Source organism: Bos taurus, unplaced genomic scaffold, assembly GCF_002263795.3.
Source record: "Bos taurus isolate L1 Dominette 01449 registration number 42190680 breed Hereford unplaced genomic scaffold, ARS-UCD2.0 Super-Scaffold_1723_ScbfJmS_2085, whole genome shotgun sequence".
Lineage (NCBI taxonomy): Eukaryota > Metazoa > Chordata > Mammalia > Artiodactyla > Bovidae > Bos > Bos taurus.
In genome coordinates, this window is record NW_020192292.1 from 8,120,933 (window position 1) to 8,143,577 (window position 22,645).

The 22,645-nt window shown below is 42.5% G+C and overlaps 1 pseudogene; it reads left to right on the top strand.

Annotated features, from left to right (window-relative positions):
• The first annotated feature begins 2,200 nt into the window (after nucleotides 1-2,200).
• LOC132342130 (rho guanine nucleotide exchange factor 6-like) overlaps nucleotides 2,201-22,645 on the top strand; it is a 34,791-nt pseudogene continuing 14,346 nt past the window's right edge.

The following is a 22,645-nucleotide window of genomic DNA, read 5'->3' on the forward strand; positions in this document are numbered from 1 at the left end:
AATTACCCAGGCTTTATTCTTCAACAAAAAATATAAGTGATACCTCAATAATACTGCCGGATTTGTTTGTCTGTAGAATACAATTTTGATGAGCATTTGTGAGAAAACTGGTGAAATGAGATATCAAAGTATATTTAAGCAGGTTACATTTAAGAATTTCATTGATCAACACATGGATTTTGGTTTTATTTCCATTACCTAGATTTGGTCATGGATCAAAAGTCAATGAAAACTTTTGATTGACTATACTTATTTTGCTCATAAATATAATTATATCAAACTGAATATCTGGAGGTCAAATCTTTCTTATAGAATTATTGATAGATACAACAACATGAATGAATCTCAAAGTGATGATGTTAACTGCAAGAAACCGTGACAACAGAAAGGTCCATACTGTATGATTCCACTTATACAAGATTCTAGAAAATGCAAACTAATCTATAGGATTGAAAAAAGGATTGTTCATTGTCTGGATTTTAAGGGAAAGGAGGGAAGATGGGGTTGAAAGGGCACAATAACACTTTTGGGGGATGACAGAAAAATTTTTTGAATTGTGTGTGCATGATTGTATCATGGGATGTATACATATGTCAAAATCCATTAAATCATACATCTTAACTAATGTGTGATTCATTATGTCAATTATATCTCAGTAAAGTACAAAAATCATTAGGCAAGGAAAACATGTTGGTTTTAAGTCATTAAAATGGTCTGCTGTGTACCAGGCACTCTGCTGGGGACAGCATTCATCAAGGGCAGACAAGACCCCTCCCCTAGTGGAGGCTATATTCCGGTGGAGAGACAGATCAACAAATGACAGTGGTCAAGTCTGGATAACTGTTACGACAAGGGTAGAAAGGGGAAGCTTTGAAAGAATGTAGCCAGATTAAAAAACAATTTTTATTTGGCTGCACCTGGTATTAGTTGTGGTACGTGGGATCTTCACTGTGGCATATGGGATCTAGCTCCCTGACCAGGGATGGAACCTGGGCCCCCTGCATAGGGAGAGTGGAGTCTTAGCCCCTGGACTACCAGGAAAGTTCCCCAAACATGTAGCAGGATTATCTAAGCTGATTATTTGGTAGTAGATGCCTGTCACTCTGTTGAAAAGATTCTTAAAGTTAGCAGGATCCCAAGCATCAGGAGAGGGTAGTGATGGTGAGTACCATGCATTTGCCCAGATTAGGCTATACTGTTGGCCTTATCATAAATTTCCTAATCATGTGGCTATTATAACTGGTTATGAAGCTGTTTTAAGAATAGTGTCGATCTCTTGTTATAGACCATTTTTTTTTTCCAGAGCAATATTTTGAAGGCAAAATGTTTCTTGTTGGGGAAACATCAACTTCAGACTGTAGTAAAGACAGAGGACAAGTGTTCTTTTGTTCTCGAAAATTCTGTTTCCAAGTGCTTTTCACTAGCCGATATGACTGTGTCTGAGCCTTTTGCTAAGGGCACTGCAGCTTGGATTGTGTAGTGGAACCAGGTCCAGAAAAAGAATCGCTCAAGAATGCAAGTAAACAGGATGTCAGATGTTATCCTTAGTCTATTTCCCTAAACATAGCTTTTTGGCTGCAAAGTAAAATGCCATTCTTCTAGTTTGTGCTTACACAGAGTGATGGCTGACAGCAGGCACAGTCTTCATCTGCTTGGCACGTTGTCACCGTGCAATTCAACGTGTTTTGCAAAGGAATGATCATGACACATTATCTCGGTGAGACAGTAAGAGGACATCCGGCCATTTCTTGGAAGAATTTTCCCAGCTTACCTTCTCTGAGCCCTGTTGTGCCAGCACAGCTCCCCACGAGGCTCAGATCTGTCTGACCTAAGAGCCAGTTGGCATCTTCCTCTTGACAGAAGCCAGATTTTCACTGGGGCTAGACTATTTATTGACAGCGTTTTCTCAGACTGGCCCATGAGTATCTCATTTCCAAGGTCCCCTGAAGTGCTGGCTCGCCTCTGTTTTCCCAGAGCGCTCGCTGCCTTCTCTTTCTTCCCTCCCCAGCATCCTGCTCACTTCCTTCCCTTACAGCTTCTTGCACTGTTGGTTTTTTTGGGGGGAGGGGGAGGGGTGTGAGTGTGTGTATGTATTTCTTCTTTTTTTTTTAAAAAAAAAAAATCCTAATGAATTTGTTTTGCAGCTTTTGAAAAAGAAACGCAGTGTTATCCAGGATTTTTTCCCCATTCATTCTATTTCTACATCTTTGAGTGTGAGCTCTGTGGTTTTCAAATCCCAGAATTGGTGTGGCTTCCACCGTTGTCTAAGGAACGTTGTTTTAGAGCTTTGCTCTGCAAGCACGAGAAGAGAACTCACAAAAAGGAAGACAACAGCAGATGCAATCGCGGATGTGGCTTAGTCCTTGCAGCTGCCCCAGAGAGGTGCTTGGGAGCATTCAGTCTGCAGTAATGAATCCAGAAGAGCGTGTCGTGACCTGGCTCATATCCTTGGGAGTATTAGATTCCCCCAAAAAGACCATCTGTGATCCTGAGGAGTTCTTGAAGTCCTCGTTGAAAAATGGGGGTAGTGCTGTGCAAACTGATCAACAGACTAAGGCCTGGCTCTGTAGAAAAGGTAAGGGAAATTTGCAGTATCTTTAGGGTTGCTCACCACCAGAGAGCAGCGGTAATGTCACTCTGGAGATTTCGATTGCTTGGGTCATGGGACACTCCTGCTTTCATCTCTTTCTGAGACTTAACCGTTCTTTCTTACTGTTTTCGTAGTTGGAAAAAGTCAGAGAATGAAGGTTATCCTTTAGTGATTGGCCACTGGAGGTTAGTACAGTAAAAACCTGTGACACCACTGGTGCCAGGGGACAAGGAGAACACCCCGTCACGAGCTGGCTCTGTCCATAGAGACGCGTGTTGTACCTCCCTGTGTACTGAGGACATGTTTTGAACCTGAGGTTCATGTGAGTCCGTGGAGTAAAGGGATGATTTGTAACAGATATTCAGGGTGCTTATTGATGGTATGACTAAATTTAGTGTGGATTTACTTCTCAAAGAAATAAAGTATCCATTGAAAGAGAGGCTATTTAGCAATCAGGAGAAATAATCCAAAATGTCACAACGGGTTTGTTTAAAACAATAGAAACCAAATATATGTTTGAATGCAACACGTGTTCAAAGTGAAACTAACCTTACTCATTTTTAAAAATCCAAAATTGTGAATGTTGGAAACCCATGATCACCAGTATGAATAATTTTAAAAATGGGCACCTTGACTAAGTTTAAAAGTGGAGCCATAAATTATTTTTTTAAGGTCAGCAGGGAATGAGACACTGAGTACAGTTCATTTCCTTCCTTGAGGCAGTTGGTGTTTTTATTGAACATACCGATTTACTTATAATTTCTCAAACTTGGAAAACAGTGATAAAATGAAAAATGTCGAGAAATGTGATCAAATGTAAAGAGCAGCGAAGAGGAAAATACAATTTTAATACATTATCATGAGGAGGATGGAGGGAAATGATAGGTTGAAAGCAGTCAGGATGAAAAAAACTTGCAGGGTCTCTCTAATTTGCTATCACCACACTTTGGTAGAAAGCATGAGAAAGTTTATAAGTGCAGATGGCTTGGGGCTAAGGACTTGGTGACATTTGGAACAAGACCAACCGTTTAGATTTTTGCATCACTTCCTTCAGTGGCTAATTTCTCTTCCTGGATTGACAGTAATGTTGGCCCCACCTTAAAAAGCCTACTTTATCTAGTTATCAGCGAATGATGCAATGATGTGTCCCACTTGGGATGACAGTCTCCAAGTGATATTTGACTGTGTTTCTCTAGTACTGTCTGGAGCCCCAAACTGAAGCTGACTGCACCAACAACATCAATGACTTCCTGAAAGGATGTGCGGCCCTTCAAGTGGAGGTAAGCCCACCCAGGTTGCCTTCCTTGTGGTCATTTTTCACTCTGCTAATGAACATGGTGTTGTGGTAAAAGGCTTATTTTCACTGTTAAACAGAGGAAGCATTTTTATGGAAACCATGGTTAAGATCGATGGTCCTCAGTCATTGTTTGTTTGTTTGTTTATTTTTTTTCCAGAAACCAATTCCAAAGCAAAACAAAATCAAAATTCAAAATATTGGTAACTTTTATCTTACTGTATAGCACAGAGAACCATATTCAATATCCTATGATAAACCATAACGGAAAAGAACATTAAGAAAAAGAATGTCTGTATATGTGTAACTGAATCATTTGGCTGTACAGCAGAAATTAACACAGCAATGTAAATCAACTATAATTCAATTTTAAAGAACCAAAATATAGTACCACTTAAAAACAGCTCTCCAAATTTGTTGCATAACTCAGGGAACTCAAACCAGGGCTCTGTGACAACTTAGAGGGGTGGGATGGGGTGGTAGGTCGAAGGGAGATTTGAGAGGGTGGGGACATATGTATACCTATGGCTGATTCATGTTGATGTATGGCAGAAACCAACACAGTATTCTAAAGCAATTATCCTCCAATTAAAAATAAATTAAAAAAAAAAAAACAGCTCCCAAGCTCTGAAAGCAGGCTTTTGGTGCCAGAGGTTGTATGGTATGCATCCCTACTAAGTGGAGGCCAAAGTGGGCCACTGGATGCTGCAGAGGGTTACTGTAATCCTTTTGAGTTGGGAAGGGTGGAAAAATTATAACCACTTTTCCCCACTAACAATTTAGAATAGAGGCCATGAAAGAATTTGGGCCTGAGGTAGAAACTGTATATTAAGTTACATTGTATTCTTTTATGTTATGTGGATCCTTGCAGTAAGTATAGGGGGGTGTTGCTGAAAAGGAGGTGACACTTCTGCTTGTATGTTACATTATTTCATGTCTCTGTGCTTTAGTGCTTTAATCTGTAAAATGGACACAATAATAACTACCTTATGGGGCTGTTTTAAGGATCAAATGAGATACTGCATAATAATTTAGAGCTAAGAGCTCCAAATTCCAAAGATCTATGAAATAACGTAGGTAGAGTACTCAGCACAGGACCTGGGGTGTAAGAAGTATTAGTACTGGTTTGAGCCTGGAATCTTCCCTACTGGCTCAGACAGTAAAGAATCTGCCTGTAATGCAGGAGACTCGAGTTCAATCCCTGGGTTGGGAAGATTCCCTGGAGAAGGGGGCAGCAACCCATTCCAGTATTCTTGCCTGGAGAATCCCATGGACAGAGGAGCCTGGTGGGCTACAGCCTGTGGGCTTGCAAAGAACTGGATACAACTGAGCGACTAACACTTTTACACACCTTCTGGTATTAGACTACTTGGGTTCAAATCTCAGTTATCTCTTGCTAGTAGCTTTGTGACCTTGGGCATGTTACTTAACTATGGCTCTATGCCTCAGTCTCCATATCTGCAAAATGGGAAGAATAGCAGCACCTGTCTCATGGGATTGGTATAAGGTTTCAAAGAATTCGCATCCTTGGAAGAGTGCATGGCACACAGAAAGTTTTCTCCTAGTGTTAGTTAACTACTAGTAGTACTAGTACAAGTACCTTTTCCCCAGATAAACTTTGCTTCCTTCAGAATTTTTCTGAAAGTTAGCCATAGCATCAAGTTATGCTTGTTTCAGAATATTTTATTCCAGATTTCCTTATTGCCAAATTTTAGCTCCTTCCCTCTCTCTCTCTCTTTATCTTTCTGTGTGTGTGCCTGGGCACACGGTGTGTATGGCTTTTAAGGCAGGTGCAACCTACTCTATATCCCTTATGGAATGATGTCTGCTCTGAACAGATCATGGCATTTTCTTTTCATTTGTTAAATAAAAACATGGTGAGGTTGCCAATGATTCATGCACTCTGAAGCTGTCAGAAGGTATATTGAGCTTCTTTGTGGTTCTAAGAATACTAGGTGATACAGAAACACCTCCTGGGTCTGGCATTGTTGAAGAATGAGTCGTTTCACATAAGTGGATTTTTCTGATAATTAATGCTTACTCCGTTAAGCACCCATACTTAAAATATTTTGGCCACTTTGGACACAAACATTTCTTTAAAAGTATAACATAATTTTCGTTTCTTACATGAAGGTCACCAAACATATTTTGATCTCTTTTGGATAATTCAGGCTGGCCCTGAGCATCAGATGAATATTGTGAGGAGGCAATATCTGGCAGGATGGTTAACCACATCCTTCTCCAGTTTGACAGACAGACATGGGTCAGAATTTTGGCTCTGTGTGATTCTGAGAAGTTACTTGGCCTCTCTCTGCTCCAGGTTCCTCATCTGTATAATGGAGACATGAGTAATAGGTACTGCATTGGATTTGTTTATTTATTTTTAATATTTTGACCATAGCTTGCAGCATGTGGGATCTTAGTTCTCTGACCAGGGATCAAACCCTTGCCCCCTGCAGTGGAAGCAGGGAGTCTTAATCACTGGACGGCCAGGGAAGTCCCTGCATTGGATTCTTTTAAAGATCAAATGAAATAATGCATCTAAAGCACTTCATATGTCATTGCACATAAAGCATGCATAATAGCTGTTCACTCATACCATTATTACAGGTAGTGTTGCACACAAAATTATGCCTGAAAGGGGTGCACAGCAGTCATACTGAGGCACTCCTAGAACCCTGAGGGAAGATTAATAAAATCAATACATGAGGAATGAGATTGAAAGCTGAGCGAGGGTGCACCCAGCAGCCAAAAATACTGACCATTCAGTCTCAAGTTCCCAAGGTAGCTAGGAGATAGACTTAAACACAAATATTTGCAAATTTAAAAACATTATTTTAAAAATTGAAAGTATTTGACGTACAATATGGTGTAAATTTAAGGCATACGATGTGTTACCTTGATGCATTTATATTTTGTAATATCATTGCCATTGTAGCTATATTTATCACATCACCTAAGTACAATATTGTTGTCTGTGTTCCCTATAGTGGACATTAGACCACTATGGTGTATTTACTACTCATTGTAGGTTGGTAAGCTTAAACAATGTCAGTTTTCATCCCTCAGCCCCCACCCCCTGGTAACGGCTCTTTTTTTATGTTTGATTTTTTAAGATTCCATGTATAAGTGAGACCATACAGTATTTTGTTTGACTTATCTCATTTAGCATAATGTGCTCAGAAGTCCATCCCTGTTTTGCAAATGCCAGAATATCCTCCTTTTGCATGGCTGAAAAACAGTCCATTGTGTGTATATACCACATCTTTTCTTGAAATCCATTCATCCATTGATGAACATTTAAATTGTTTCTGTATCTTGTCACTTTAGATAGAGTATCTCTCAGATCTAAAGTACCTAGCATAGTGCCTAGTCCTGAAGCGAAGTGAAGTGAAAGTTGCTCAGTTGTGTCCTACTCTGCGTTCCCATACAGTCCATGGAATTCTCCAGGCCAGAATACTGGAGTGGGTAGCCTTCCCTTAGGGCATACTTAATACTTTTTTTTTGTTGACACTATGAAACTGTTAATGTTTAAAAAGCAAAAAGAGCAGGGCTTGATTGTTGCCAAGGACACACTATTATTTATATACAGAAAGAGTGCCAGCTGGGAACGGTCAGTTTGGAAATCTAGAAAAATGAAAGCAGAGATGCAGCAGTACATTGACAATTTGAGTGTTGACTGTGGGGCACGGTGACCACATAAAAGAGCTGCTGCCTTCTGACCCTCTAAGTGGCCAGCTGGTCTCTGCAAGTGACCTCCATCTTTGTGTTCTCATGTGGCTCTGGTATCCTAGGGTCGCTAGAGGCTCACGCCACTAGCAACTCACCAGGGAAGTACGCTGAGACACCTGGGAGACAAGGATGCTTCTGAAGTGCCTCCCAGACTTTGATAGTATCTTCTTAAAAATATTTCCCCATTTTCTTTCTTTTTAATTTAATTAAAATTGTTATTATTATTGGCTGTGTTGTGTGGCTTGTGGGATGTTAGGTCCCCAATCAGGGATCAAACCTGGGCCCCCACCAGTGGAAGTGAGGAATCCTAACCACTGGACCACCAGGGAAGTCCCTAAAAATTATTTTTTATTACACGAAAAATTCTTAAAATTCTATAGTGCTTTCTAATTTTCAAAAGTTTCACACATATGATTTCATATAGTCCCATAATAACCCCTTTTATTCCCTTATCCCTATGTTGCCTTCTTCCTCCTTCCCTCTCCCCTCAGGCAGTTTGTTTTCCATATCTGTGAGTCTGCTTTTTTGTTTGTTTTAGTCACTAACTTGTTGTATTTTTTAGATTCCACATATAAATGATATCATACAGTACTTGTCTTTCTCTGACTTGTTTCACTTAGCATAATGCCATCCAAGTGTCCATCCATGTTGGGATAAATTGGCATTATTTAGTTCTTTTTTATGGCTGAGTAGTATTCCAGCCATAACACACACCACACACCACACACACACACACCACATTGTCTTTATCCATTCACCTGCCGATAGACACTTAGATTGCTTTTATACCTTGGAAATTGTAGATAATGCTGCTATGAACATTGAGGTGCATGTATCTTTTGAATTGGTGTTACACCCAGGAGTGAAATTGCTGGGGCATATGGTAGTTCTATTCTTAGTTTTTTGAGAAACCTCCATACTGTTTTCCACAGTGGTTGCACCAATTTACATTCCCATCGACAGTGTAGGAGGGTTCCTTTTTCTCAATACCCTCCCAAATTTGTTATTTGTGTTCTTTTTCATGATAGGCATTCTGACAGGTGTGAGGTGATACCTCATTGTGGTTTTGATTTGCACTTCCTTGATGATTAGCAATGCTGAGCATCTTTTCATGTGCCTGTTGGCCATCTGCTTTACCTCTTTGGAAAAATATCTATTCAGGTCTTCTGCCCCATTTTAAAAATTGGGTTGTTTTTTTGATGTTGAGTTGCATGAGCTGTTTATATATGTTGGATATTAACCTCTTATTAGTCAGCATTTGCAATATTTTCTCCCATTTAGTAGATTGTCTTTTCATTTTGTCAATGGTTTCCTTTGCTGTACAAAAACTTTAAGTTGTAGGTGCCATTTGTTTATTTTTTAAATTTCCTTTGCTTTAGGAGATGGATCAAAAAAATATTGCTGTGATTTATGTCCAAGAATAATCTGTCTATGTTTTCCTCTAGGAGTTTTATAGTATCTGGTCTTTAATCCATTTGAGTTTAGTTTTGTGTATAGTGTTAGAGAATGTTCTAATTTCATTCTTTCACATGTGCTGTCCACTTTTTCCCAGCTGCTGCTGCTAAGTCACTTCAGTCGTGTCCGACTCTGTGCGACCCCATAGACGGCAGCCCACCAGGCTCCCCTGTCCCTGGGATTCTCCCAGGCAAGAACACTGGAGTGGGTTGCCATTTCCTTCTCCAATGCATGAAAGTGAAAAGGGAAAGTGAAGTCGCTCAGTCATGTCCGACTCCTAGCGACCCCATGGACTGCAGCCCACCAGGCCTCCTCCGTCCATGGCATTTTTCCAGGCAAGAGTACTGGAGTGGGGTGCCATTGCCTTCTCCACTTTCCCAGCACCACTTATTAAAGAGACTATCTTTTCTCCATTGTATGTTCTTGCTTCCTTTGTCATAGATTAATTGACTGTAAGTGAGTGGGTTTATTTCTGGGCTCTCTATTCTGTTCTACTGATCAATGTATCTGCTTTTGTGCTAGTACCATACTGTTTTGATTGCTGTAGCTTTGTAGCATAGCCTGGAGTCACAGAGTGTGATTCCTCCAGCTCTGTTCTTCTGTCTCAAGATTGTTTTGGCTATCTGGGGTCTTTTGTGTTTTCCATACAAAGTTTTGAATTATTTGTTCTAGTTCTGTGAAAAAATGTCACGTTGGTATTTTTGATGTTTGTTGTTGTTGTTCAGTCATGTCTGACTCTTTGTGACCCCATGGACTGCAGCATGCCAGGCTTCCCTGTCCTTCACTATCTCCCAGAATTTGCTCAGATTACTGTCCATTGATCAGTGATGGTATATAACCAACCATCTCATCCTCTGCTGCCCTCTTGTCCTTTTGCCTTCAACCTTTCCCAGCATCAGGGTATTTTCCAATGAGTTGGCTCTTTGCATCAAGGTGGCTAAAGTATTGGAGCTTCAGCATCAGTCCTTCCAATGAATATTCAGGGTTGATTTTCTTTAGGATTGGACTGGTTTGATCTTGCACTCCAAGGAACTCTCAAGAGTCTTCTCCAGCACCGCAATTCAAAGGCATCAATTTTTCAGTGCTCAGCTTTCTTTATGGTCCAACTCTCACATGAATACTGAAAAAACCATAGCTTTGACTAGACAGACCCGTTGTTGGCAAAGTGATGCTTTTGCTTTTAATATGCTGTCTAGATTTGTCATAGCTTTCCTTGCAAGGAGCATCTTCTAATTTCATGGCTGCAGTCACCGTCCACAGTGATTCTGGAGTCCAAGAAGATAAAATCTGTCATTGTTTTCACTTTTTTCCCATCTATTTGCCATGAAGTGAGGGGGCCAGATGCCATGATCTTGGTTTTTTGAATGTTGAGCTTTAAGCCAGCTTTTTCACTCTCTTCTTTCACTATCATCAAGAAGCTCTTTAGTTTCTCTTCACTTTCTGCTATTAGAGTGGTATCATCTACATATCTGAGGTTGTTCATATTCTCCCGGCAATCTTGATTCCAGCTTGTGCTTCATCTAGCCTGGCAATTTCACATAATATAGTCTGCATATAAGTTAAAAAAACGGAGTGACAAATACAGCATTGTCACACCCTTTCCCAATTTGGAACCAGTCCATTATTCCATGTAATGTTCTAACTGTTGCTTCTTGACCTACATACAGATTTCTGAGGAGGCAGGTAAGGTGGGTCTGGTATTCCCTCTCTTAAAGATTTTCCACAGTTTGTTGTGATCCACACAGTCAAGACTTTAGTGTTGTCAATGAAACAGAAAGTACATGTTTTCCCTGGAATTCCCTTGCTTTCTGTAAGATGATTCTTTCCCCCACTGAATTGATTAAATGTAGCTGAGTGGTAAGTTTTCAAATCAGAAAGCATGAGTCCCTCCAACTTTGTTCTTCATTTTCAAAATAATTTTTGGCTATTCTGGGATCTCTTGTGTGTGCATATGGATAGGATCAGCCTGTGCATTTCTGCAAAAAGCAAACTGGAATTTTTAATAAGGATTGTATTCAGTCTGTATATGCTTTGGGGAATACTGCCATCTGAACAACATTAAGTCTTCTGATCCATAAACACAGGATGTCTTTCCATTGATTTAGGTCTTTTAAAATTTCATTCAACAATGTTTTGTAATTTTCAGTGTACATGCCTTGTACCTCCTTGATTCAATTTATTCCAAAGTATTTTATTTCTTTTGATACTATTGCAAATGGAATAGTTGTTTCCTTAATTTCAACATTTGGGTTGTTCATTGCATAGAAATACAATTGATCTTTCACCCATTAAGCATAATGGTAGTTGTGGGTTTTCATAGATGCTTCTTTATCTAGATTAAAGGAGTTCCATTCCATTCCTAGTTTTTTGAGTATTTTTTATCATGAAAGGGTGCCAGATTTTTTCAAAATGCTTTTTTTTTTTTGCATCTGTTAAGATGACCATTGGATTTTTCTCTTCTATTATACTGCAATGTTTATTACATTATTAATTTTCATATTTTAAATCAATCTTGTATTCTTGGGATAAAGCCAGTAGGGTCAATGTTGTATATGCACATAGAGATTTGTGTACATCTGTGATTGTTCTTGAAGCATCTTTCTTAATAGAAATGGAATAACTGTGTTAAAATTTGATACTCTCAAATGTTCCTTACAAACATGCTGTATGCAGTTCTAATCCTACCAACAGTGGTAGAAAGTGCCTTCTCCTCATGTCTCTGGTGGCCTGGATATTATTTATCATTAATGTTGGCTAAAATGTTGGGTGCAAATGGTATCTGATTTATTGCTGTAATATGAATTCATGATTCCATGTGCGTTTGGACATCTCTCATGCCTTTATTGGTTTATTTGTATTTCCCATTTCTGTGAACCAAATGTATCTTTCTTATTTATTTACAGAATGGAGAAGGCAGGGAGGACACTCAGGCTTCAAGAGAAATCTTCGTAGAACATATGGAAAAATCCTCATGTCTAGGTAGAGTGTCACTAATTGTGACCAATAAGCCCTTCGGACAGGACTATCCTAGCATGGTCTTGTTCTGCCTTTGAACTTGCTGGGAGTCAGGGACAGATATAGTTCTTGTGATCATTTGCGACTTGCCTGGGTGGTACCTCTCTGACTACGCGGTCCCTGGCTAAGCCCCAGGAAAGGACTGGTTTTGTCCCAGCTCTAGTCCCTCTGGGTTTTTCCTTTCAGCCAGGCTTCCCCCAGCCTCATCCCCAGTAGGCACTTCTTTTTTACCTGCCGCTTTTATGAACAACCCTTTGCCAGGGATACTCTACAAATTCTCCTATTCTGCCTCCTGGGCAACCCTACTTTGTAGAAAGCTGTTTTGTTTATGAAGGATTTCATTGAACGTATATGAAGCTCAGTTAGGGTTTCTTTCACTCTCTTTCTCCCTCCTCTCTCTCTCTCACCAGCTGGTATCAGTATGGCTTTTTCTTTGCCCCCACCCGTAACTGCCTCCTGTCTCCCTGAGTCACTCCATCTGCCTTGTCACTGGAACAGCATGGGTGCCCTCCCCAAAGTGGGGCCTGTGGGATGGACGATTTGCCATTTCCCAGGGGCTGCTCGACAGGGAAGCAGTTCTGGAAGGAAGGCAGCTCTACTAATGATCATGAGTCAAGGGCTAAATCTCCCATAATCGATCTGGGCTCTAGGAGAGCAAAGCCTCCCTGGAGCAGTGAGGCAGAGACCAGGCAGCTAAGCAGTAGCTGCAGTGGGTATCAGGCCCTGAAACGGCGACGTTCTCTCTGAGAACTCAGAGTCCCCTTCTCTCAGCCTCGGTTGACTCATCTGTAAACATGAAGAGGCTGGAGTAAGGATTGGTAATGTCTCACTGTTGGACACTGTTTTTAACTGGCCCATTTCCATCAGTTTCCGCTGGGGAAAGCTTTGTATATTTAGCCGCTCAATTTGAGCTAGTGAGAAGACTAAAGAGGATTTTGGTAAGTTTTTGGTCTTTTTTTTTTTTTTTTCCTCTTTCTGTCGAGCCAGTCTGACACTCCTACTGGAATTTCCGTGAGTTACATCAAATGACACCCATGACTCTGGCCATCCTAATCTACCGATTCATTGCTTGTTCGTAAATAACCTTGGACGTTCAGTAAGGTCGGTAAATATTTGCCTTTCTCACGAACCTGTTGCCATTCTCCTCGAGAGAACTGTTGGTGTGGGGCCTGTTATTCGAGAAGTCCGGGAAGGGCATCCAGGACATGTTCGGGGAAGGGAGGGGTGCCGGAGGGCCCGCTGGGAGAGTGCTTCCTCTCTGGGTAGCTCAGCGGCTCACCACAGGGTTTGGGGGCTCCAACGCCGTGTCCCGGTGGCTTGGAGGAGGAGCGGTGCCACCTGTGCAGGGCCTGCTCAGTGATGGCCGGGATTCCCATTGCCCGCGAGCCTAGCAGAGGCCCGCGGCAGGCCAGCGCGGCGGCAGCCCCGGGCTCGGTGGTTAGAACCCGGCGGCAGCAGCATGCGCAGTGGTGGCCGCCGCCGCCGCTGCTTCCGTGCTTCTGCTGAGCCGCCACGGCGTAGCCTTGGGCGGCGGCGGCGGCGGCGGCGGCTGCTCTGCCCTGCGCCGCTGTCACTTCCAGTTCCTACTTCGGCGATCCAGGTCCGGGTCACTGCTTCCCCGCCGCTGGCCCGGTCCCTCCAGGCCGCTCTCCCTCCCGGGCTCTGGCTCCCGGCTGGAGGGGGCCGGCGAGGTACTGAGAGCCGGGTGCGGAGCGGCCGCAAAGGCGGGTTCCCAGGGCAGCCGCTGCCCGCCCGTTGCCGCCCCGCGCGCCCTCGGCCGGCTCGCCGCCCGCGCACCCAGCAGGGCGCGTCTCTCGCACCCCGCTTTCGGCCCCGCGCTCCCCGCCTCTTTGGAAACAAGAACTTGAGGGCCAGCATCTAGCTTCCCTTTAGGCTAAAAAAGGAGGGGGGGGGAGCATTAAAAACAAAAAACAAAAAAACCCTGGTCTGGAGAGGTTGCGGGCGCTGCTCAGAGTTTGGAGACGGGCGCCCCCTCCTCGTCCGCGTCCAGGAGCAAAGTTGCAGTCGCCCCTCCCCGCCCCGGCGAGCCGAGCCCAGCTCTCCAGTTTCGCCCTGGTGGCGGCCGCGCTCAGGGCAGAGTACCAGCTCCGGCCGAGTGGAACCGTTCCCGCAGCCTTGGCACCGGCTCGGCCGCCCGCTCGCCGGCCCGGTGACTCGGGAGGGCGAGCGGCTTCCCGGAGGCGGCGGCAGCGCGGATAGAGCGGAGCGAAAATCTGGAGGACCAGCGGGCAGCCGTCAAGCAGGTGACCTGCCCGGGCGAAGGGTCAGGGGAAGGGGACGCGCGAGGGCCTGGGGGTGGGGCCGAAGGACCCTCGTTGGCGAGGAGACGCCCTTCCTCCCCGGCCGTGGCCGGCGGGGGTCGTCCTCCGCCAGGGCCTCGCGGGGCTCTGAGGCTCCTGGTGCCGGGAGCGGGGGCGGGGGCCGAGGGCGGAGAGCGGGGAACGCGCCAAACTTAGGGGCGAGTTGTCCGGCTCTGCGCCGCGAGGTTTGCAATCAGACCCATTCTTCTTTTCCCTGAAACCAGGCAGGAGTCAACAGTACTATTTTTCTTTTATACTAATTGACATACCCCCCCCGTCCCCCCCCAATTCCCGGCATCCTAACATTTGGGGATATTTTAGGCATTGAGTACACAGGTCTGTCGCAGAAATGGTTTGTGGATGGGGAAAGTCCTGTAATCTACAAGATGTTCCAACGTACCTGTGGTTAATTTCGAGTTTTCATTTTCCAGTCCATTTAGGAACCCAACAGGTATTTGAGCGATTTCGTTCTCAGCTCTAGAGTGGAGAGCCTTAAGTTTATCTGTCTCTTCGAAAATCTTATAGTTTTATTTTTGGTTTGTTATTGTTTTTGGATACAGGGGTGACTCACATGATTTTTTTTTTTTTTTGTCTCTCCTAATGTGTAGTGGGAGAAAAATAGAGTCCTAAGGGAATATATTTTTGTATGCAACTATGTACCTTTTGTCAAGAAAAGCTTCACATTAAACCAGAAACCATATAGGAGAGGAGACAATTTTAAAAGCAAGATTCTGAGGTCCAGACTGTTTTTCTAACTGTATTTGCCTGGGAACCCCACGATTTGTCCTTGAACTTCCTATCTTAATTTTGACATTGACCATGGTAAGAAGAGCTCCGATGACATCATTGGTCCAGCCACAGTTCTGGTGTTCCGTGACTGAGAGCGCTGTCTCCAAAATGTAAGCTGGGCCTGCCCTTGTAGTTCAGCTGAGGCATTTCCAAGGATTTCTCTTAAGCAAAGTATTATGCTACATGCCAGGCAGGTGCTGCAGTCTCTTCTTACATAAGCGAGCTTCAGGCTGGTGAGTCTCTGGGTGTGCTTGAAGCAGTTAATATCAGAGAGTTCTCAGTCTTGGGGAGGAGGGGTGGTGGTTGGTGACTGGAGTTTGGAACAAAGTAAATTTCCCAGCCTAGAAATCTCATCTTGCCTTCCTTTGCTGCTTCAGGTTTTGGAAAGCATTCTATTTATCTTATCTAAAACTCACTGTGCCCCTTGTAAAGGATGTAGGAGAGATGGCATTGTTTTCATTGGCCAGAGAAACAGAAAAGTTTAGTGAACCAAAGTCACACAGCTGAATGGGTGGTGTCATCAAAACTCTCTACCCGAATCTTCTGCTTCTTCAGCCCATGATTCTGCTTTGTTTTTTATGCCAACATGACATTTGATACAAAAGTGTCTCATTTGGTACATATCGTGGCTGGTATGTCCTCCCAAGCTACTGTTTCTTTCTGTCTCTTCTTGCCACCTCCACAGGACTGTTGCTGTTACTAGGGGTAAGGTCAGGGACAAAGCTTTCCACAGGAGGGTCTGTGGTTGGTATTGATCTGTGGTCTGCTTCCTCTTCCAATCATCTTTGGGGGTGGCAGTGTTGAACAGAGTGAGCCCCCAGGGCCCAGAAATGTCTGACATTCATTTGACGTCACTAGCCCAAGTATAATATTACTTCAGTCTACAAAGAAACTCATTCAGGAGGAGAAACCGGAGAGTGTGAGTTTTGTTTGTCTACAGCGATCTGCTCATCACTGGGCTTGAGACTTAGGAACTTAGACATGAAGGAGGGAGAGGAGGTGGGTACCTACCATTTTTCAAGCACATACTGTGTTCTAGGTTGCATGCTAGGTGCTCTAAATATATTATTTCATTTCATCCTCACAACAGTCCTAGGTGGGGAGAGGATATTGTGCCCATTATACACTGGTGGAAACTGAGGTTTGGGGATGATCCAGACAAATGCCACACACTGCCAGTGCAAAACAGAGCCAGAATGTAATCACTGATGTTCCTTACTTCAGAACTTGTTCCCTTTGCCACGTGCCAGGCTGTTAACCCAAAGGAGCTATTGAGAATATGGGAACATCTAGCCTTGGTTTTCACACATAGCTGTACATCAGAGCCACTAGGGGTGTTTTTTAAAAAATACAAATATTGGGGTCTACCCACACTGGGCTTTTGGGTTAATTGGTCTGCAGTGAGATCTAGGCCTTCCTCACTGTTTCTTCTTCTTTTTAATGTTTAAGTAAACTTTATATTGACGTACAGCATGATTCAGGAAACTGCACAAGTCCTGAGTAAAAGTTCACTTGGATTCTTACAAACTGAACACATCTGGAACTGGTGAGTTCAGTGGTTAAAAATCTGCCTGCCATGTGCAGAGGACACAGGTTCGATCCCTGGTCCGAGAAAATTCCGCATGCCGCAGGGCAACTAGCCATTGCCACCAGCTACTGAGCCCAGGCGCCCTAGAGTCTGTGCTTCGTTGTTCTCTATTTTTTATTCCTAGTGGTATTCCATTGTGTAGATGACCCCTATTTCTTTATCCAATTCACCTGTTGATGGACATCTGGGTTGTTTCCAGTTTGGGGTTGCCTATGAAACAATTGCTACTATGAATATCCCTGTGTGTGTCTTCTGGTACACATTTCTGCTGGTTTATACATAGGAATGGAACTGCTGGGTCATAGGGTATGTGTATGTTTGGCCTGAGTAAGTGCTGCCCCCAAATTTTCCCGAAGTGGTCTTGTTATTATTTGATTTTGAAAGCTCCCCAAGTGATTCTAATGTGTAGCTAGAGTCGAGAACTTTTTCCCTGGTTTATTTAGAGTTTCAGTTCGTCCAGCAACCCCTAGAGTCCTGCCACCGAAGCGAGAACCTCATCAGCCTTGGATTCGTCTAGAAAATCCTCTGCTGACTGGGCAGCTAGCATCCATTTCCCATATATCCTTTGTGCACAGCTACCTTTTTGCTGCCTGCCCATTCTCAGCATGGTAATCTGTGGTCACATTTCCTCTCTACTAGTCTTGGGCTCTCAAAGGCAGGAACTAGAGGTTGATCATCCTTGTAATGCCAGCAGTCATGACAGAATGTGGCACATAGCTGGTGCTCAGTAAATGTTTATTAAATGAATGATTGCTAGAATGACTGAGTGTCAGGCAAGGTCTGGGCTGCAAAAGAATGCCCGCTCTTTGTCCTTGGACATGTGCACTTCATTCCTAGGAGTCTGCTTAAGCCTCACTCAGAACCTAATTGCTTTTATTTATCGAAGCCTGTGGAATTATGGGTAATTCTGGGTTGCTCATCCCCAAACTGATTAGAAATAGCAAATTAGATAGATGAGATAAGGTATGTGGAAGCACTTTGTAAACTGGAAAACAGCATCTAAAATGGCAAGTTGTGATAAAGGGAGAAGAGAGGTTGCTCCAGATTAACTTGCTGGTGGATGGTAGAAAGTCTATATCTATGTGAAACATGGAAGCAATGAAATCAGCAGGAGACAAAAACTATAAAAAAGCAGACTGCCAAACATAACCATCCGGGCATTTTTGGCATGGGGTCAGGTAACCCAGCACATGCTGTGTGGTCTAGTGGCCAGAATTTCTAACTTTCTCGGCCTTGGTCTAGTCTAATTCCTGCTCAGGGAACCTTGTTCTTGAGAAGTCGTGTAGTATGCAAAGGCTAACGAGCTTGAGTTTTGGACTTGAACTGACCTGAGGTAGCCACTTGTGAGGTATATGATAATTTCCTTCATGGTGAAAAGTGTTAGTCGCTCAATTGTGTCTGACTCAATTGTGACCCTACGGACTGTAACCCGCCAGGTTCCTCTGTCCATGGGATTCTCCAGGCAAGAATACTGGAGTGGGTTGATATGCCCTTCTCCAGGGGATCTTCCCAACCCAGGGATTGAACCCAGGTCTCCTGCATACAGGCAGATTCTTTACCAACTGAGTCACCAGGGAAGCCCTTTCTTCATGGTAGTGTTAGGTAATATTAGGTATATATATTACTTTCTTATTATTAGATATAAGCTACCTCTTAGCATTAAATGAGAGAAGTAAAGCACTTCACACTAGTGCCTGGCACTGAGTAAACGCTCACTAACATCTAATTAGTTCCTAATTTAGCTGTATTTTAGTTTTTTCGCTGCACTGGGTCTTCGTTGCAGCATGGGCCATGTGGGATCTTCGTTCCCTGACTAGGGATTGAATCCACATCCCCTGCATTGGAAGGTGGATTCTTAACCACTGAAGCATCAAAGAAGTCCCTGGAATTTTAATATATCCTAGTAGACTAGTGTTCACAAATGATCACATTGCAGTATCCAAAAAAGGTTCACTTTTTTTCTTGTTGACAGGTTAGGCAAACTCTATTTAAGAAGGGAATCGTGCTTAATGGAAAGATTTGCTTTAGAAATTGTAACATTAAAAAAACCTTGGGACTTCCCTGGTGGTCCAGAGGTTAAGAATCCACCTTGCAATGCAGGGGACATGGGTTTAATCCCTGGTGCAGGAAGATCCCATATACTGCAGAGCAACTAAGTCCGCAGGCCTCAACAACTAGAGCCTGTGCTCCACAAGAGTAGCCACCGCAATGAGAGGCCCCCAGTCACTGCAACTAGAGAGTCGCCCCCAATTGCCACAAGTAGAGAAAGCCTGCGCAGCAATGAAGACCCAGTGCAGAGAAACAAATAATAAAATAATGGAAAAGCCCTTGGAGACAGGAAAGGGTAAACTGTGGCCTCTGGGGAATGATGGCGTCACCTGGGGTTCTGAGGTTTTACACTTGTTCCATTGAGAATTTAGACGAGTGATAAATGTAAACCAGGAAAGAGAAAATCCAGCCATCTTCTTTCAACAGTTCTAGGCTTATTTGCAGAGATCCTTGTTTTTGGGAAAAGTTGTTAGAAAATAAAGTTGAAGGTTAAAATCCCCACATAATTTTTAATACTTAACATCTTTCTCAAAGACAAAACAAGTTGAACGTTTCTGGGAATTTTCGGTGAAGAGTGGTGGGGCTTGACCTCTGTTCTCCTGGTGAACAGCAGAACTCTATCCTGCCAACATTATTAACCTCTTTCACTCACTAATTGAAGTGTTTTGGTTTTTTTTTTTCTTTTTTCTGAACTTGAAATTCTTAGTGTCTCGCATCATAGAAAATAACGACTTTAGATTAGAGGGTGTTGAAATGTGTTGAAACTATTTGTAGGTCATATTACTGTGTTTTACATATTTATTGGAAGATTGCATAAAGACAGTTTAAATTTTGGTGATATTATTAGCCCAGTGATAGCCATGGGACAGAAACTGGAAGCTGTAACTCTAATTCTGATAATGTATGTGTAATCTTAAGACTCGATGGACGTGAGTCTGAGTTAACTCCGGGAGTTGGTGATTGGACAGGGAGGCCTGGCGTGCTGCGATTCATGGGGTGCAAAGATCGGACACGACTGAGTGACTGAACTGAACTGGAACGACTGAATCTTAAGAGTTTCAATGAACTGGTTAAAAAAGTTCCTGGTTAAGTCTCCAGCCTAATGTCTCGCTGTTGTTTTTAGTGCTTTGCGTGGCTATTTTTTAAGTTCTGAGAAGAAATTTTATATGGTTTTCTTTATAACAACTCAGGGCGGCGAAATGTGTTTGGGATCCAGTTCTAAAGAGGAACTGAGAAGACAAAGCGACTGAATTCTTCTGAGACTATGAAATTATTCATGTTAACCACAGTAACTTCTTTAGCTACCATTTTGTGGTGCTAATAATAGAAACGGTTTGGACGGATTCCTCTTGGAATTGAAAAATCAGGAAAGCTTTTCACTCTTTTCTAGTCTATGCATAAACTAGGAGAATGTTTAAAAGGATATTTTCAGTTTCTCATGTTTACCTGGATAAAATAGTAAGGTGGTGTCTTTTAAAACAAAGGTATTGATATTCATTTTATATTACTATAGCTTGGAAATTTTAAAAATCCACTCCAGAGCAGTTTGCTTCTTGTTTTAGTTGAATTAAACAATTCAACAAATGTTTTTTTGTTTTTGGTGATGACTGACAAAAGCTTTCCCCCTTCCTCCCAGGAAATAAGTAATAAACCTGTTGAATTGGGCACAGTTGAGGGGGAAAAATAATCAGTTGCCTCTATACAAAAAACAAAAACAAACAAAACCCCCCATGGTATATAATACTTAAAAAGGAAACATATAGTTTCTGAATTGAATTGAATGTGTGCTGATAATACCAAAAGGAAGGCATTTTGTTGGAATTAAATCTAACTCAACTGTAATTTGGTTTTAATGTTGATTTGAATCCAGGCTGTTTCTGGGGGCAACAGAGCACAATACAGGCCTTTATTAAGACCACACAATCTTGGCCAGTTCTCCCCTGCTCCAGCCCCACTCTAATTTGTTTGTATGCTATCACTGAGGCGACCCCCCAAGGATCGGTCTGAGAGGTGAGGACATTGCCAACACAGCATAAGGTAGGCAGAGCCATTGGTGATGACACTGGGGTTAGCACCAAAGGGAAGTACAAGGTCTGGCTGATTGCTTAGGGCCTTTGCTTACCTCCGTTTTTAGAGGAGGTGTATGTCCACTCAGCCCAGAAGGCTGCTCCTTATCTACATTTCAACAGTGACCTTGCCACTTCCTCTATTGTTATCTGGAAGAAAGACTTACAACACCAGACATCTGTCTAATTAGCTCCTGGCTTTGTCAGACCCTGGCAAACTGGACCCTACCACACAGAGGGTTGTGTGGCTTCAGATGACATCTAGTCACATGTCATTTGTATTTGACTTCTTGGCAGAAGATTTACCTTCCTAATTAAGTTCTGCTTAGAGAAATAGAGTAAAATCCCAGCTTTATACTTTCTTAGGGACTTGAATATTATTACAGAGATCAGACATGTCAACTGAGGGATTGAATAGGGCAATGGGGAAGAGAAAGAATTAAATTAAGGTGAGATGAAGTGCAGCAGTTTGCAAAGCAGAGAGTGAAAGTGTGACAAGGACTTGCTTGTCTCACCCTAGACAAAACATGCAGGTTTCCCTCCCTTTGGCAGCACAGGCATTACTTTAAGAGGCATCTTTAAGGGGTCAAGCTGTGAACAGCTTTTATGAAGAGCTGGCCCTGTGAAGCAGTCCCTCAACACTGAGGAACATTCTGTCTTGTATTAATAACTTGTCTGTTCTTCATGGCTAGGTTTCCAGCAAACTGGGGCTACTTACCAATGATTTCTGAGAAATGTATGCAAACCAAGAGAATTCAGTATTTTACTAACCAAAGAAATTTAACCACTTCTTTGGAGAAATGTGTGTTGTGATAGTGTAAATCAGCATTTTTACTGTGAAATAACCCGCTTGCATTCTTTGAAGATATGCTGGTATTTGGGAATGAATTGGGGGAAATCTTGATTGGGGATTAAAAAATCACCTTCAAGGAAAGAGAACAGAATGAAAAATAATGTTTGACAGTTGGTATATACTTGTAGGGACTTTTTTTTTTTGATAGACTTCATATAGCATCCGTTTTATTTCTTATCTTAAAACAAATTTATGCATTAGTGCTTGGCATATACCAGGTGTTCAGTAAATATTTGTTGAATGGGTAATGAGTGGATAAATTGTTAAGAATTAATTTTAGATAGCTTGAATATCTAACAGCCTATATGTAGATTATCAAGAGCTGACTTTATTTATTGAAGTGACTCTTTAGTGGATGAAAATAAGGCTAACAGGAAAACTGGGTCTCTCCTAGTCAGTATTACTCAGTTTCTTTATACCAAGCTGGAGCACCTGTTTCATGTTTTTAAAAGTTAAAAAAAAAGAAAAAGAAAAACATGAGAGATTAGGTCACACAGTGTCATATGGAAGACTTTCTCTGCCTTTCCTGTCCTCAGGTCACTTCTTATTCCTTGTGTTACCGAAACTCTGTCAATTTCACTACAATTTCAAGTGTGAGATTTGCATATCCAGGACTCTAACTTTGATTCTCCAAAGTGGTCCCAGGCAGTAACTGCACTTCCTTTGGGTGAGGTAAATGCTTTATCAGCATTCTTTTCTTCTCTCAATCATATTCTTCAAAAACAAACATCTGTCTTCCCATGTGATGGAAAATATATGAGCCCTGATTTAACAAGTTCTATGAGGAAAAAAAATGACCCCCCCCTGTCTTTCCTTCTGGAGAAGGTAGGCCCAAAGGACAGGTGTTTCTGGTGGAAGAAATAGCCACTTAAATTTTAGGTTGAAAGAAAAGA